At 39.9% G+C, this 15,126-nt stretch overlaps 1 protein-coding gene across 1 annotated transcript in view; it reads left to right on the top strand.

Annotated features, from left to right (window-relative positions):
• Positions 1–2,831: 2,831 nt before the first annotated feature.
• PAN2 (poly(A) specific ribonuclease subunit PAN2) overlaps positions 2,832–15,126 on the top strand; it is a 1,212,755-nt gene continuing 1,200,460 nt past the window's right edge. The window contains exon 1 of the mRNA XM_044083667.1: positions 2,832–2,971. The gene's annotated coding sequence lies outside the window, so the exon portion shown is untranslated. The remainder of the gene's footprint in view (positions 2,972–15,126) is intronic.

Raw genomic sequence — 15,126 nt, 5'->3', positions numbered from 1 at the left:
CATCTGTCAACCTGTCCATCACCACTGCAAATAAGAAAGGGCTCAGAGCTGATCCTTGATGTAATCCCACCTCCACCTTAAACGTATCTGTCACTCCCACCGCAGTCCTCACCAATGTCACACTACCCTTGTACATATCCTGCACCCTTCTTACATACTTCTCTGCCACTCCCGACTTCCTCATATAATACCACAACTCCTCTCTAGGCACCCTGTTGTATGCTTTCTCTAAGTCCACAAAGACACAATGCAACTCCTTCTGACCTTCTCTGTATTTCTCCAACACAACTCTCAGAGCAAATATTGCATCTGTAGTGCTCTTTCCTGGCATGAAACCACACTGCTGATCACTAATTAGCACCTCCCTTCTTAACCTAGCTTCCAGTACTCTTTCCCATAACTTCAAGCTGTGACTGATCAATTTTATCCCTCTGTAGTTACTGCAGCTCTGCACATCACCCTTATTCTTAAAGATAGGTACCAAAACACTTTTTCTCCACTCTTCAGGCATCCTCTGACTTTCTAAAATTTCATTAAACACTCTGGTTAAAAATTCCACTGCCATTTCTCCTAAGCACCTCCATGCTTCCACTGGTATGTCATCTGGGCCAACAGCCTTTCCATTCTTCATCCTCTTCGTAGCTGTCCTTACTTCCTCCTTGCTAATCTGCTTCACTTCCTGATTCACTATCCCCACATCATCCAACATTCTCTCCCTCTCATGTGTCTGCTGTTATGGGGTCTTGTATATCAAGTATCGGACACTAGTTGAAAGAGGCTAGGTGATTCTTGAGGTTGTTAATGCCTTTGGTGTATTCAGGTTTGAATGTGATTAATTTTAGGGGCAGTCTAAATGACTGGTTTGTGATATGGAAGGTCATAGAAGTGGTCATTGAAGGCGGAAGGATGAATGCATATTTTAGTGATTAGAAGAAAAACAGGGACTTGTGGCTTGGGTGGGTACAATGACCATATGAATTACTGGCAACAAATTCAGCCACGAGGTGCCCCTTGTAGGTAAGGTTGAAATCGCCTAGAATGATAACATTTTGATGTCTGGGATGACAAAGGCAATGTTATGAATTAGGTATTAAAATTAAAATGTTTTGTTGTATTTTTCGGCTTTTCCTGGTTAGGGGTTGCCACAGCAGTAGATTTTTATGTGCAGAGTTGCCGGCCCTGACGCACAACCTTCAACGAAGGTAAGCACATTCACGCATGTCTCCACACAGAAAACGCTCTAGCTGAGAATCGAACAGAACGTCTTACTGTGAGGCGACAACGGTACCGCAGCAACACCACTGCAGTTAAAATTAAAATGTTTTGTAAATAATTGATAATGACCATTTACTCAGTTTAGTTTTTATTATATATACCTTATAATAAAACAATTTACATAATTAAAATGTTTTGTAAATTGTTTTATTATAAGGTACATATAATAAAAACTAAACTGAGTAAATGGTCATTATCAATTTGAATAGTTGCTGTTCAATCACTATGGGTGTTTTTACTAAACTAACAGATCCAGGGAATGATGACTAACCATTAATTCTTTAAACACTTGTATGGTTCAAATACCAGAGTCCTATTGCACCCCACCTGCTAACAGTTTTGTTTTCCGACCAGTCCACGTCACAGATGCCTAAGTTAAGACTTGTGCCCAGAAAATAGGAACACAGGTTGTTACATTCACAGCACATACATATCACACAAAAGATGACTGCAAGTGTTTCATTGCAATTCCATATCTCTTGACTCTTCCTAATTTTTAAGAATGTCCCTACTTAGGGCTCAAAATTTTGCTGTGTCCCTCCTCAAAAAATTTATTTTCTGAGAAATGGTAGTGGATTGCAGTCAGTAAATAGTGATATTACAGTTACAGACTTCTTTTATTTCAGACAATACATATTCATTCACATCATCTTTTTCTTTCAACTTTGTAAGTTAAAAGTATCAGTATTTAAGAGTGTGCCAAATCTGGTGCCTTTTCTCTAATTATTTCTTGATTTGTCTCTGATTTTGAGGCAAAAGGTTGACATATGTGGTCTATTGTATCAAACCGTGGGATATAGAAAATTTACTTCTGTTCTGGAACATTGCTTCCAGATCTGATTTAAAACTAGTAGTTTTATGATGGTAGTTACACCTAAAGTGTTGCACTTTCTGTTAGGGGTATAGCAGGTAGATGTATTCCAAGGCAAGCATGTGCAGTTGTAATACACCTTGTAAGGCTAACAGTAACTTCACATGGACTGAGATGGGCTGTGAAAGTCCATTCAGCCAAGGGAGTCTAGCCTGTTTTATATGAGAAGGCTAACTTCTAGTGAGGAAAAGGACCGTCTGTCCAAAATAGATAGTAGCTATTCTTTTCAACCGTGGTAATACTTCCTAATATACAACTATTTAATATAATTACTTAATCAAATCTTGTATAACTACCACTAATTTAAAAAAAACTCACTTGAGCTACACCAAACATTTAAATCTATACAATCAAAAAATCAGACAGAACTAAATAATCCAGTGGTAGGTAATCATTCTTATATTTTTGTAATAAACAACCAATAACTACATATTTTCCTCATTAGCTGCAGAAAAACCTCCATTTTCCACACAGTAATGCAACAGTAAAGCTCGATTAAGTAAACCAATAGGTTTACATAGTTGCTTGACTGTTATAGTTCACATTTATTTACTACAAAATGGTCGATAAGTCGTGAAAAAAGGTACTCTGCCAATAAAACTACAAACAAAAGTACCGGAATTGTGAAACTTGAATCAGGCGCGAATAACGAACCCCGCCCCCCTGACGCCAGTAGTGGCGTCAGTGGAACCCTTTGAACCATGGGAATCTAGTCATGGCTGAATGTTTAGAATGCTCCGTATTATAAGGCTTCAAGTTGACGGATTTCTGTTCCGGTGGGCAGTCTTAACAATGCACAGCTGGATTAATTAATAAAGAGCTGAGGTCAGTAGTATGAGGAGAAAAGCATTTCCATGATCGTCACCGGAATTTAGAGACTTACAAAGACCTCAATTTTTGTTTAATGAAACAGAGTGGGTTGTATAGTTACACAGCTGCCTGTCATCATCCTCATCCTTGATTAAAAACATCGCAATTTGCATGTATTTTGTTGTAAATGCCATTTTAATATACATGCTTGCAAGCAATACAATTATTTTTTCTGCAGGTAACCTGCTCGATACTAGTGGTTTCTTTGTAGTCAAGTATTAAGACCCGATTACTACAAAGCAGAGTAATATAGTGTAGCACAGTGCTATAAGTCAGTAGGCTTGGATTTGTGTCATGTTTATGATCCTTATATTGAATGTCTGAAACTGACGCTGTCTTGCATCTTTTCTCAGAGGAAAACGTGTACACTTACTATGAAACGAGAAGTAGCCAATCATATGTTGTTAGAGTTGTGTGTGTACTTAACGGTATCTCCCCCTCCCCATATATAATTTTATTTGTTAACCAGGTGAGCGAACTGGTACGACTACCCCTTTACTCAGATGGGATAAAACAATAAATGCCAGATTAGACAATAGCTAAAGTGCATTAGCAATGTGAACTTAAGAACCTTGTTAGATTAAGAGCGTGTAACAAAAATCACTGGCATTAAAAGTGTGCACAAAAGGCGAAATGTGATATTTATTTTTAATGTCAGATGTTGGGATGATGTATAAAAACATGCAGGGACATACTTCTGTACTGAGCTTGGTTGAATGTGCAGTCATAAAGCCACTCATTTCTAACACAGATAGGTACTTGTAAAATAGTTGCTTGGGTCTGTACTGTACAAATTGTAAATGGTCACATATATTACTGGGTTAATTTAATTCTGTACTGCACGGACATATGCAGAGTAAACACTGGTATGCAATCTAGTGCTATAATTTTTAATTGTTGTATACCAAGTAAACAATTCCTAAAGCATTAATGTCCATGCTGGGACTAAGACTGTATTCCTGTATATCGAGTATGAGAAGCTCAGCTAAATGTGTACAGTGTATACATACATGTTAGTGTACTGTTAATGTCCACTGTAACAAAATTTAAATTTTGTCAGTTATGTACTTGTATGCAGTGCAAACAAGTTATGATAATGTTGATATGTTATCTGTCAAATAATTTGTGTCTGTAAAACAATTGCATTTGTTTTCATTCTGTATGTGACTCATTATGAAAGAAAAGTAAAGATAACTTGATTTGAATTCTTTTTTTCTGTAGTGGCATTCTGGTAAATGGGTACTAGCTTTGTGAAGTCTTTTTTTTTTTTTTTTATTGTAACCAGTCTGTATGGTGGTCTGGCTAGTGACAAGATATTGGAGTCATTAAAAGGATAAGTTTGTCTCATTCAAATCGTGTACTTTTGGGAGTAGTAACCCTCCTTCAAAAATCTGAAGATAAGATTATTTAAAAGTAGTGGGGCCTTAGCTTTCATGAGTAGCCAGTGACACTTGGTTAGTGTGTTGCCGGCCAAATGAATATATTTTCAGTGTTTTGTTTTCTCTTGTTTGAAGTAGCGTAAGAGGTTTGGTGAGAAAGTAACTAAATGATAGGAAAACTACATTTAACACTGGAAAGCCCTACATTTATTGTAGTAACTTGTCTAACTTCTGATGTTAACAAATTGGATATTTTGTAGGTAACCTTTAACTGAGTCAGCAGCTTGTTAACTGTGTTTTCCTGTATGGGGTGTAAATGACAGTGTGGAATTGAGACAAATTCCTTTGTATTTTGGGGATGTAGTACATATGGTGCAAATATTTAAGTAACTGAAGACTCTTCTTTTCTGGGACACGCACTTGAAGAACATGTGTTAGAATTTAGGTTAAAGACTAATGAGTGCACACTGGTTTAATTTTCCAAGCTCCCTGTTTTGGCTTTATTTTTGAGAGCTTAAATTGCTTTGCGGTTCCTGCTATGATAGTCTTCTGTCATTTCATCCTTTTAGTCTGTCTGTGATCATTCATTTCCATATTCCTTCCCATCTTTTGTGCTTATTTAAAAATAATATACAAAATTTTCCTTTGTTCTCATAGATATGTAAATATATTGCAGTTGTCAGCCCAGGTATAATCCCCATCCACTTCTGCTGGATGCTCTTATCTTCTTCTTATTGGTTGCTTGGTACTTTTAGATTTGGTCATCATTGCCTGTTAGAATTTGCATGTAACCTTTATTTATTTATTTATTTTGCTGTTTGATATTATTGTGTGTCTTAGCTTTGACTTGTTCTACTGTGAGAATGGTCCATTCTGTTTTAATTGGTTCATAGGTTATTTATTAGGCTTGTGGTCCAGGAGACCTTTGAGGACTCTCTCCCGATTTCACAATGCCTCAGAACCCTTGTCTGATTAATTACTTTGCTCATAGTCAATAGTAAGTAGATGGGGACTGAGCAAATCAAACACTAGCTACAGGAAGCATTTTGTTAATAGCTCACTTCCTTGATCCTTTCTACTGGTCATTTCATAATTATAAAAAATTAAGCGAACTTTATGCCTTGGTGTGACATACTTGTTTTGTTAACTTTTTGAGTCGTAGAGTTTTACAAATCTGTTGTAAAGCTCTGGATCTTGGAATTATGGTTGGAGTAGTCTTTTTAGATCTTGCAAGAGTAATGGTGGATGGATAATACTTGGACTGGTTTAATATAAGGTCTGGTGTTCCACAGGTGTCGGTATTAGGTCCAGTACTATTTAATTACGTGTTCTTGTTTTTACCAGCTAGTAATGTGTATTTCAAAATATACAGTTGATATTAAAAGTGGAGTCTATTTAACATCAATATCTAATTGTACCATTTAACATCTATGTGGCACAGTTATAAAGTGGTTTGAAAATATGGGGTTGAACATGAGCTATGCAAGATGCAGCATTATGTTTTTTGGACCAGTGAATGTAGAACATAATGTTTCAATGAGTGATTGCAACTTGAATATACTTTGTGAATGTAAAGATTTGGGCATTATAATGAATAATAATTTGGCATTTAAGATTAAAGCAAACATTGTTAAAAATTGGGCCTTATGGATACTTGGACTGCTTACTAGGAATGTAACAACCAAATTATCACTTGGATTAAAAATTAGGCCCATTTTAGATTGCAGTCATTATTTTGTGCTTACAGAAAGGGTGATTTGTTATATTTTGGAAAGTTTACAGCAAACTGCAAAGACCTATCCTGTTTTGACTGTCTAGGTCTCTACTCTATAAACTGTAAGTGATTGAGGGTAAATTGTACTTTTCTTACAGGGCATTATATAATGAATACTTATTATTGAAATTGTTTGGGTTGAAAGAAATTTAAGAAACATTGAAACTACCTACAAATCGGAAATTAATAAGATGGCAAAAAAGACAAGGTTTATATTACAATCTATGCATGGGACAATGTCACAGTGAATTTCAAGAAATAGCTTTTCCCTACATTTGTGTAAGTTGTTGTTGGATAGTCTGGTGAATAGTACCATATATTCAACAGATCTGGATTCATTGCTTTAATGTTTCCTTTGGTCTTTGGCATAAGAAGCTAAAACTATAAAACTATTTTTGAACCAATTATGCTAAAATCTATTGAAAAGTATGATAATATGCAGTGTAGTATATTTATATAGTTAGTTATACTTTCTTGAAATTGTGGACTTCTGTGCCAGATTAGGGGTCTCATCTCTGAAAATGTTGGACCTAATCTTACAAGCTTTGTGATAAAGCAGCCATCCATAGAGTGATATTTGTAAATTCCAATACCTGTCTATTTATACCTATTAATTTTTTTCCTTTGATAAATATAGATGCTGTACAAGGTCAGGTAAATTTAAAGAAGAGATCCAGGAGAAATTTCTATTATTTCATGGGGAAGGTGGTGTTATATTCTTTCATAGGACACTGTAAAGTGGAACTAACTGATGTAGATGTGCCATCCAGATATAAACAGATTAGGGTGTGTCACGACTATCATTAATATCTGGGCACCTGACTACATTGAACGACATGTGTTTTCTAAAATTCGGGTCTATATTAGAAGATCGAAACTTCAAAAGAGCGAATGCCGTTTAATCGAATGCTAATACTCGAAACCACACAATATTGAAGGTACGAACACCGATTTTTTTTTTCCCCCAGGGGAAATGGTATCATCAACTCACTTCTGCGAAAAGATGTAATGCTGAATTCTGGGATGTACTAAATAAGTACCGTATTCAACATTCTCTACCGCTCTGGACCTAGGAACAACTGCATCAGGAAGACCCATCAGAAACTAGGCCTTCTATACAGAAACTAAAAGTTTCTCACCTCTAAAGCTAAAGTAACCCTTTCTCATACCTACCTCCTACCCAGTTTACTATATGGTTCCCAAATATTTACAAGTCTTAATGCCACATTCCTAGCTAAACTATACTCAACCTATAACAAGGTAGTCAGATTCTCTGCACAACATACTTATAAAATTCATCACTGCGTCTCGCATAAACTCTTTAAACTGGCTGGAACTACCCATCCTGCTGCTTCTCTCCCAGCTTCAGATTATACACTCTATCCTATACCAACTGCTCTGTTGCCCAAATATGTCCTCCTTTATATCCCACTACTCTCCAAACAGATCACTCTGTAGCTCAGAACAAGACCTACTACATGTTTATAAACCTAAGACTAACACTGGATGCAGCCTGTATAGCTATCATCTAACCATTGCATGAAACAAGCTTCCTCTTCAAATTAGATTACTATCTCAAACTAAATTCAAATTAACTGCTAAAGAACACACAAAAACCTCTCTGGTCTTGCCTCTGTACTCCCCCTCCATAAACTGCCCCCTAACACCAAACTGCCCACTATCAGACCACAAACTTTTATTTTCATCTTCTACTCTCTTACTATTAACACCCTCTACCCCTCCTGACCACACCAACCTCTGACAATTTTAAGCTTCAACTTTTATGCTTTAGCTCTACATTTCTGTTTTAAATATCTCCTCTTGTCTACACCTGACAGTAACTTATGCTTAAAATGAATTATCACTTCAAGACTGTATGAATTTCTTCACTCTGATTGTCATCATTTAAAATATGACTTAAAAAAATTATTTACAAGTGTTTACATTTTTGTTAATCTTACTGAAATATTGCTTCTGCTGTCTTTATGTAATATTGCTTCTGTAATTTTTATTGTACTGTACAATGGTACAGGAGGTTTTCTCCCCGATCCTCCACTGAAAAAGAGCTACTCAGCTCAGACGGACAAACCCGGTCAACAAATGTAAAGTAAATAAAATAAATAAACAAACATGGGCCGAGAAGGGGGCGAGATTTGTCATTTAGAACTATCAGTGTTCAGCATTGTCATCATTCAGTTTTCAGACTTCTTGCAAGTTGAAGTCGACAGAGTGTGATTCTGTTAAATAATAGTAAATCATACTTGTTTTTATATATATATATATATATGTGTGTATATATATATATATATATATATATATATATAGTGAAGAATGTATTAGTCAAGTTTTCTGTGATTTTTTTCATGTATGATTTAACGTCGGCTTGCTAGAATTGAAGTGGAGGTCATTATGCAGGGATTTGATGTTTGTACATTTTAGGGTTTATCACCCTGTGTCAGTGTTGTGTGTTTGTGCCCATAAGTGAGGGGAATGGGACTGAAGGACAGATGGGCTTCCCCCTATAAAATGCATTATTTTTGTTGCTTTTTGTAGATGTAGGTGAGTGGGGATGGTTTGTTAGTTTGTTTAGTATGCATATGGTGTTAGTTGCAGATGGCTGAGTGTAGGGATTTCCTTTGAGGTGCGTGTTTCAGAAAGAAATCAAGTGATGTTAATGCATGTGTTTGTGTGTAGGTTGTGCTACTGATAATATTGTAGGGATTTTATATAGGTTTTGTAAATGTTTGCTATGGAGTATGTATGCTGACATACGATTAATAAGACTTATTTGTTTTCAAGGTTTATTTCTTAGTGAGTCCTGTTTGCAATTAGGAGCTCTACGGAGGGAGGGTGGTCATTATGAGTGTGTTTCCTTCTTATGTGTGTAGATTTGTATTTTGTAAATGTTTGTGCATGTGGCTGAGTATGTTGATGTGATGCATTTAATTCTGTGTTGTTTTGTTGATTGTAGTGATAGTCAATATATTGCTGGGGTGCCTTCTCTGCGGAGTCTGCATGTCCTCCCTGTGGTCGCGTGGGTTTCCTCCCACATCCCAAAGACATGCTGTAGGTGGATTGGGCACTTTAAATTGGCCCTAGGCATGAGTGTGTGCGTGTGTGTGCCTTCCATGGAAGGTTGGGCGCCAGGCTGCCAACTCGATACTGTAAAACTCTACTGCCAATCATGAGCGGACAGGTGATCCACTGTGGCGACCCCTAACCGGGAAAAGCCTAAAGAATAAGAAGAAGTGGTAGTCAATATATTGAAGTAGATCTCCACCCATATCACTGTTGCAGTATATCCTTCACCTAAGGGATCTCCTGACAAGGATAGCCCAACGTCCAGCCTGTATACCAAAGTCTTCAGCTCTTAGAGGCACTGTATGTCACATATATGCTCCCAGCACAAGATGTAGGGCATAAAGGCGACGTATGGATGCAAACACTCAGAACTTCTTTGAAGCCAATCTGATAAATGTTATTGAACGTTGGCTGCGCTGGTTACTAAGCTTTCTTTTCAGATCAAGATTGATTCTATTTGACGGTTTGCTTCCTCTTCCCTTGTCCCTTTGTCTTTCACTTCAGAGTTGATTACAAATCACTACAGACTTTTGGGTTCTCTCTGTTTTGCATCAGGGATATTTCATGATTTGGAAGTCCTTCCCTCCCTTTTCAGGCATTCCTCAAGCTCCTCTGGAATAGCGCTTTCGCTCAGGGCACTATTTGGGCCATCTTTCTTACCCAGACTGGGAAGAAATATTATTCCAGAATGTTTTTGGTCCCCATAGGTTGATACTACTAGGCTATCTGCCCTAGGGCATTTACAAGCCTAGCCAGAGAGTGTTTGGCTTTCGCCACCCTTTTTAGATTAGTTGACTGTGCCTCTGTATAGTAGGTCACAGAAGATAGCCCATTTAAGGTTAGTTTACCGTGCCTCCGTCTAGCAGTGACACAGAAGAGATCCCAGGGGTAAATTTACGATCTCCCATCCTAACGTCAAGATTCTTCTTGAAGAGGGTCATTGAGGGGCTCTGTCTAACATGGATTGGGATTTTGTTCCAGAGTGAGGGGAGCCTCTGGGATATAAATCTGTCCCTCCAGCATGTTCTATTTATTTCTGTGCTGAGGTTTAAGTCACTGAAGCATGTAGCTCTGATGGATTTGGATTTCTTGAGGTGGAGCATGTCCATTAATTCTGGGTTGGACATGGCTTTATACGTCGGGCACAGATCGCCTCTGAGTAGGCGGTAAGCAACTGAGTAGAGCTGGAGTTTCTTTAGCCTAACTGCGTAGGACATCTGTTTGAGTCCCTTAATCCTCTTGGTGAGGTACTTTTGGGGTCTTTCTAGTTGTAGCAGATGTCGGGTAAGGTACATCCCAAATTGGGCATTGTATTCAATTATGGGCCTGATGAGTGATGAGTACAGGGGCACAATGACCTCTCTTGATCTAGATGTGAAACCCTTCGTGATAATGTGGGCTATATAGAATGTCTTTCTAACCACTTTGGCAAAGTGATTGTCAAAGGAGAAATGCAATCTACTTGGGTCCCCAAATCCCTAATTACTTCTTCCGTACTTAATGGATTACCACCTATGTGGTAATTTGTGGGCACTTTGTTTTTCCCAAAGGGGATGACTATGCACTTTTTGGCATTTATCTTTAGGCCATGGCTCTGGCACCAGTTATCCATCTCTGTGAAACCTTTTTGGAGGCTGGTTGTGTCAGCCGGCGAGTTGATTATGGCCCCCAGTTTGCAGTCATCTGCAAACTTAGTCAGCCATAGTCCTCTTGTGTTAGCCTGTACCTCAGAGAAATATATAACGAACAAGAGAGGTCCCAGGACTGAGCCTTGTGGGATACCACTTGTAACTGGTTTAGAGTCTGACATGGCACCTGCAATTCTGACCATGTGGGTTCTATCCCTAAGCCAGTTTGCAACCCATCTTGTGACATAGGGGTTGATATTTAAGTTAGTGAGCTTATTTATGATGCCCGAGTGGGGTATTGTGTTGAAGGCTTTTGCGAGGTCAAGGTAGGCTGTGTGGACTACCTTTCCTTCGTCTATGGCCTTGGTGACTGTTTCAAAGAAATCGACCAAGTTCCAGAGGCAAGATCTGCCCTTAACAAAGCCGAATTGGGTAGGATCCAGTGTTTGGAGGTTCCCAATGTCTTTGTTTACGAGTTCCGTGATGATACGCTCCATAGCTTTGCAGACCAGGCTAGTTAGGCTTATAGGGCGATCGTTTCCGGGGTCTGTTGTGGCACCACCTTTATGGCGTGGGACCACTGTTGCTGTACGCCATTCTTTGGGTACATATCCTGTTGTAAGGCTGAGACTGAATAGTGATTTTAAGTGAGGGTTCAGTTCTTCTTGGAGCTCATGTAAAACGCAGCCCGGGACACCGTCCGGTTCCATTGATGCTGTGTTTTTTGCTTTGGAGAGGGCAGCTCTCACCTGTGCATCTGTGATGTCAGGGAGGCTACACTCTGTTGGGATAGTCATTTGCTCATTTGCGGGGGAAGGGGGGGAGTTTGCACTGAACCTGTCTGCCAGGATGTTGGCAATGTCTGTGGGTTCAGTGTATTTTTTTGTCATTTTGCACCAACTCAGAGCATACCAGGGAGTTTCCACCCAGGTTTCTGACATAATTAAGAAGGCCTTGTGATTATCTTTAGCGTCTTGTGCAATTTTTCTTTCAAAGCTAGCCTTAGATGATTTTATGAGGGATCGTAGTTTCTTGCTAGTACTGATCAGAGTTGCCTTCCCTTTCAGGGATTTTGCTCTGTCATGTAGTAGCTTCCTCCTTCTGTTGTACAGCTTATTTATGGCTGTGGTCCACCAGACAGGTCTCCTGCCCTTGGAGGAGTGTGTCTTGGTTTTATTTGGGATAGTACGATCCATGCATTCCTGTAGGTATTCATAGAATGCGTTTGTAAAGGATTCTGTGGTTTGGGCCGTATTTTCCACTGGCCCTGGGGCTTTGAAGGATTCCACCTCAGTTTTGAGAAGTGGGAAGTTTGCTTTTGAGAAGTGTTTGACTGTGGTTTCCTTTGCTGGGGGTGGGGACGTGATATGGATGTCCATAATGATTAATTTATGGTCAGATCTTACCAATGAGGGGTATACTTCTGGTATGGAACATAGAGTCCCCATGTTGGTGGTGATCAGGTCCAATATGTTTTCCCCTCTTGTGGGAGTGGTGACCAGTTGTTCCATAGAATTTGAGTTTATAAATTCTAGGAACCGTTGGGCTAGGGTGTTGGGGCTTGAGTAGTGCTCCCAGTCTATGTTTGGGTAGTTAAAGTCACCCAATATAATGGTGTTTGGAGAGACCTTCATATTCTCCAGTGTCTTCAGGAAAGCTGAGTGGGGGTTCCTGAGTTTGGGAGGGTGGTCTGTAGCAGGCTACAAACTGGAAGGCAGTTTTGCCCACTGTTAGTTTCACATGGATGGTCTCAGATGCTTCATGCAGTGCCACTAGCCTGGAGGTATCAGTATCTTTGATGAATATGGATACTCCCCCTCCTCTTGTGGTTCGGTCTGAGTTTTGGGGCCGAAAAGCATGGTATGAGGTATATATAGCCTGGTAGTGTTGGGGTGCTCTCGGGAGCCTTGAACCAGGTTTCTGTTACTGCACAGATATCGATATTCTCCATACTGAGGAGAGCCTCAAGTGCGTGCATCTTGAGGTTTAGACTTCTGGCGCTGAGCAGCATTACCTTTAGTTTCTTTTTCCTTGTGTTGTCTAAGGAGGTGGGTTTGTCTTTTGAGCCTTGCCTAAAAAAGGCACTATGGGGGTGGCAAGAGCCTTGGCCAGTATTCGAAAACCCAGGGGTGACAGGTGCAAGCCGTCCCTAGCGAAGCAAAGTGGCTTGTCAAGCATGTCATCCCAGGCTGACAGACACTGGATCCCCTTTGAGTGACACCAATACTTTAGCCAATTGTTGAAATTGATCATTTTGTCTTTATACTGTGGTATCATTCTTGGTGAGGTTAAGATGCTACTCAAGGTCAGGGTCATACCGGCCTGGGCCACATGATCAGATTGTTCCTCTATGTCTCTTTTCATGTAATCCAGGGAGGTACATCTCCGGTCATTCACACCAGCATGGACAATGACCGAGTCATATTTGTACTTGCTTTGGAGAGACCTGAGTGCTTGTGTTATGTGGCGGTTCCTGGCACCCGACATGAAAGTAAAGTACATAGAGATTAATTCTGGATCTTTCCATGCTTAACACCTTTCTCAGAATTTCTTCCTCTCTGATGCCATCACTTCAGACTTTGTTTCCTGTTCTTCTGTAGGCCTTTCTGGATTTCAAGGATGCATACCTTCATATCCCCATCCACCCTCTTTTCATGAAATTTCTAAGTTTCTCTGTCACTTCCTTGCATTTTCAGTTCTCTCTTTTGCCCTTTGGCCTCTTTACTGCCTCAAGGGCATTTGCCATATGGCTTGCTCCTGTCATTGCTTTTTGCAGGAATCAAGGTATTCATATTTTTCCCTGTGTAGACTATTTGTTTATTCACACTCCTCCCCCAGCAGTCTGCTTCAGGATCTGAAGTTTACTACTTGACTATTACAATGTCTGAGGTTCACCATAAACCTCCAGAAATCAATTGTGATGTGTTCCTAGGATCATATTTTCCTCAGCTACAGGTTTCAGACATTTCCCATGTTGGCATCTCTACCTACCCCCAAGGCGCAGTCTCTGATGACCTTTTTTCCAATCCCTTCTTTTTCTGGTGTCTGTTAAGGCAAGGGAATTTCTCAGAGTCCTAGAGTTTATGGCTTCCACCAATTCTATGCTCCCTCTCGCCAGTCTCTAGTGAAGAAACTTCAGTGATACCTCAAATTGGTGTGGCTTCAGCATTGGCGCCCCCGGAGTTCCTGGTACCTTTTCTTGCCAATTTCAAGCTCGAGCTTCAGTGGTGGATTCATTAACTTTCTTTTAACCCAGGACTTCCTTTTCAAGCTCCACTTCCCATTCAGGAGCTCTTTACAGATGCCTCAGACAGTGGGTGGAGTGCCTGCTGTGGGCATTTAAAGGTTCAAGGTCTCTGACCTCCTCATCAGAGGCCACATCACATCAACATAAAGGAGATGCAGGCTCTGCAAGCCTTTCAATTTCTCTCTTATCCCGGGCCCCTCAAAGTTTTCACAGACAATATCACAGTGATGTGGTATGTCAGCAAGCAGGTGGGCGCAAAGTCCTATCTTCTTTGCAGACTAGCTATTCCAGTTTGAGATCTAGCTGTCTAGTAGCAAGTGTCTCTTCAGGCAGTTCACATTCCCTCAGAGTACAATCTAGTGGCAGACTCCTTTAGCAGGTACAACACACAAGCTCACAAATGGGTGCTTCACAGAGATGTGTTCCTTGACATTGCCATCGGTGTGGTATTCCTCAGGTAGATCTTTTTGCCTTCCCTCCAAGCACATAACTTTCTCTATTCTGTTCCAGAGTCCCAAGTCCTCTGGCTTGGAAAGTGGATGCCCTGTCTTTTTCTTGGAAGGGGATGTTTCTCTATGCCTCCCTCTTCCTCTGTTATTGCTAGTTCTGCACAGGATCAGGCAGGACTTGCTGGTGACTCTCTTGACACAGACAGCTCTGATTCCCCATTTTTTTTCTCACTTGGCCAGTGGAAATAGCCACAAGTTACCTCACCAAGTGGATGTTCTTGCACAAGACAAGGGGTCTGTTATCCATACTAACTTGTCTGCTCTTCAACTGACACTGTGGTTGATAGGGTTTTGCTCCCTTTTAGGCACCTTTTTTCTGAGGATGTGCTTTGGGTTCTACAGGAGACTAGGAAACTCACTACTAGGAAATCATATATGTCCAAAATGGAAAAGATTTTCTGTTTAGTCCCTCTGTCTTCATCAGAAAGGATCCTCTGTCAGTAGAGGTTCCTTTAGTTCTTTCTTATTTGTGTGATCTGCTCCATGCTGGGT

This window comes from Protopterus annectens, chromosome 9.part0 (assembly GCF_019279795.1).
Source record: "Protopterus annectens isolate FY-2018-M chromosome 9.part0, PAN1.0, whole genome shotgun sequence".
NCBI lineage: Eukaryota > Metazoa > Chordata > Ceratodontiformes > Protopteridae > Protopterus > Protopterus annectens.
Note: the sequence above shows the minus strand (reverse complement) of the source record. Positions and strands in the feature narration are given on the sequence as shown.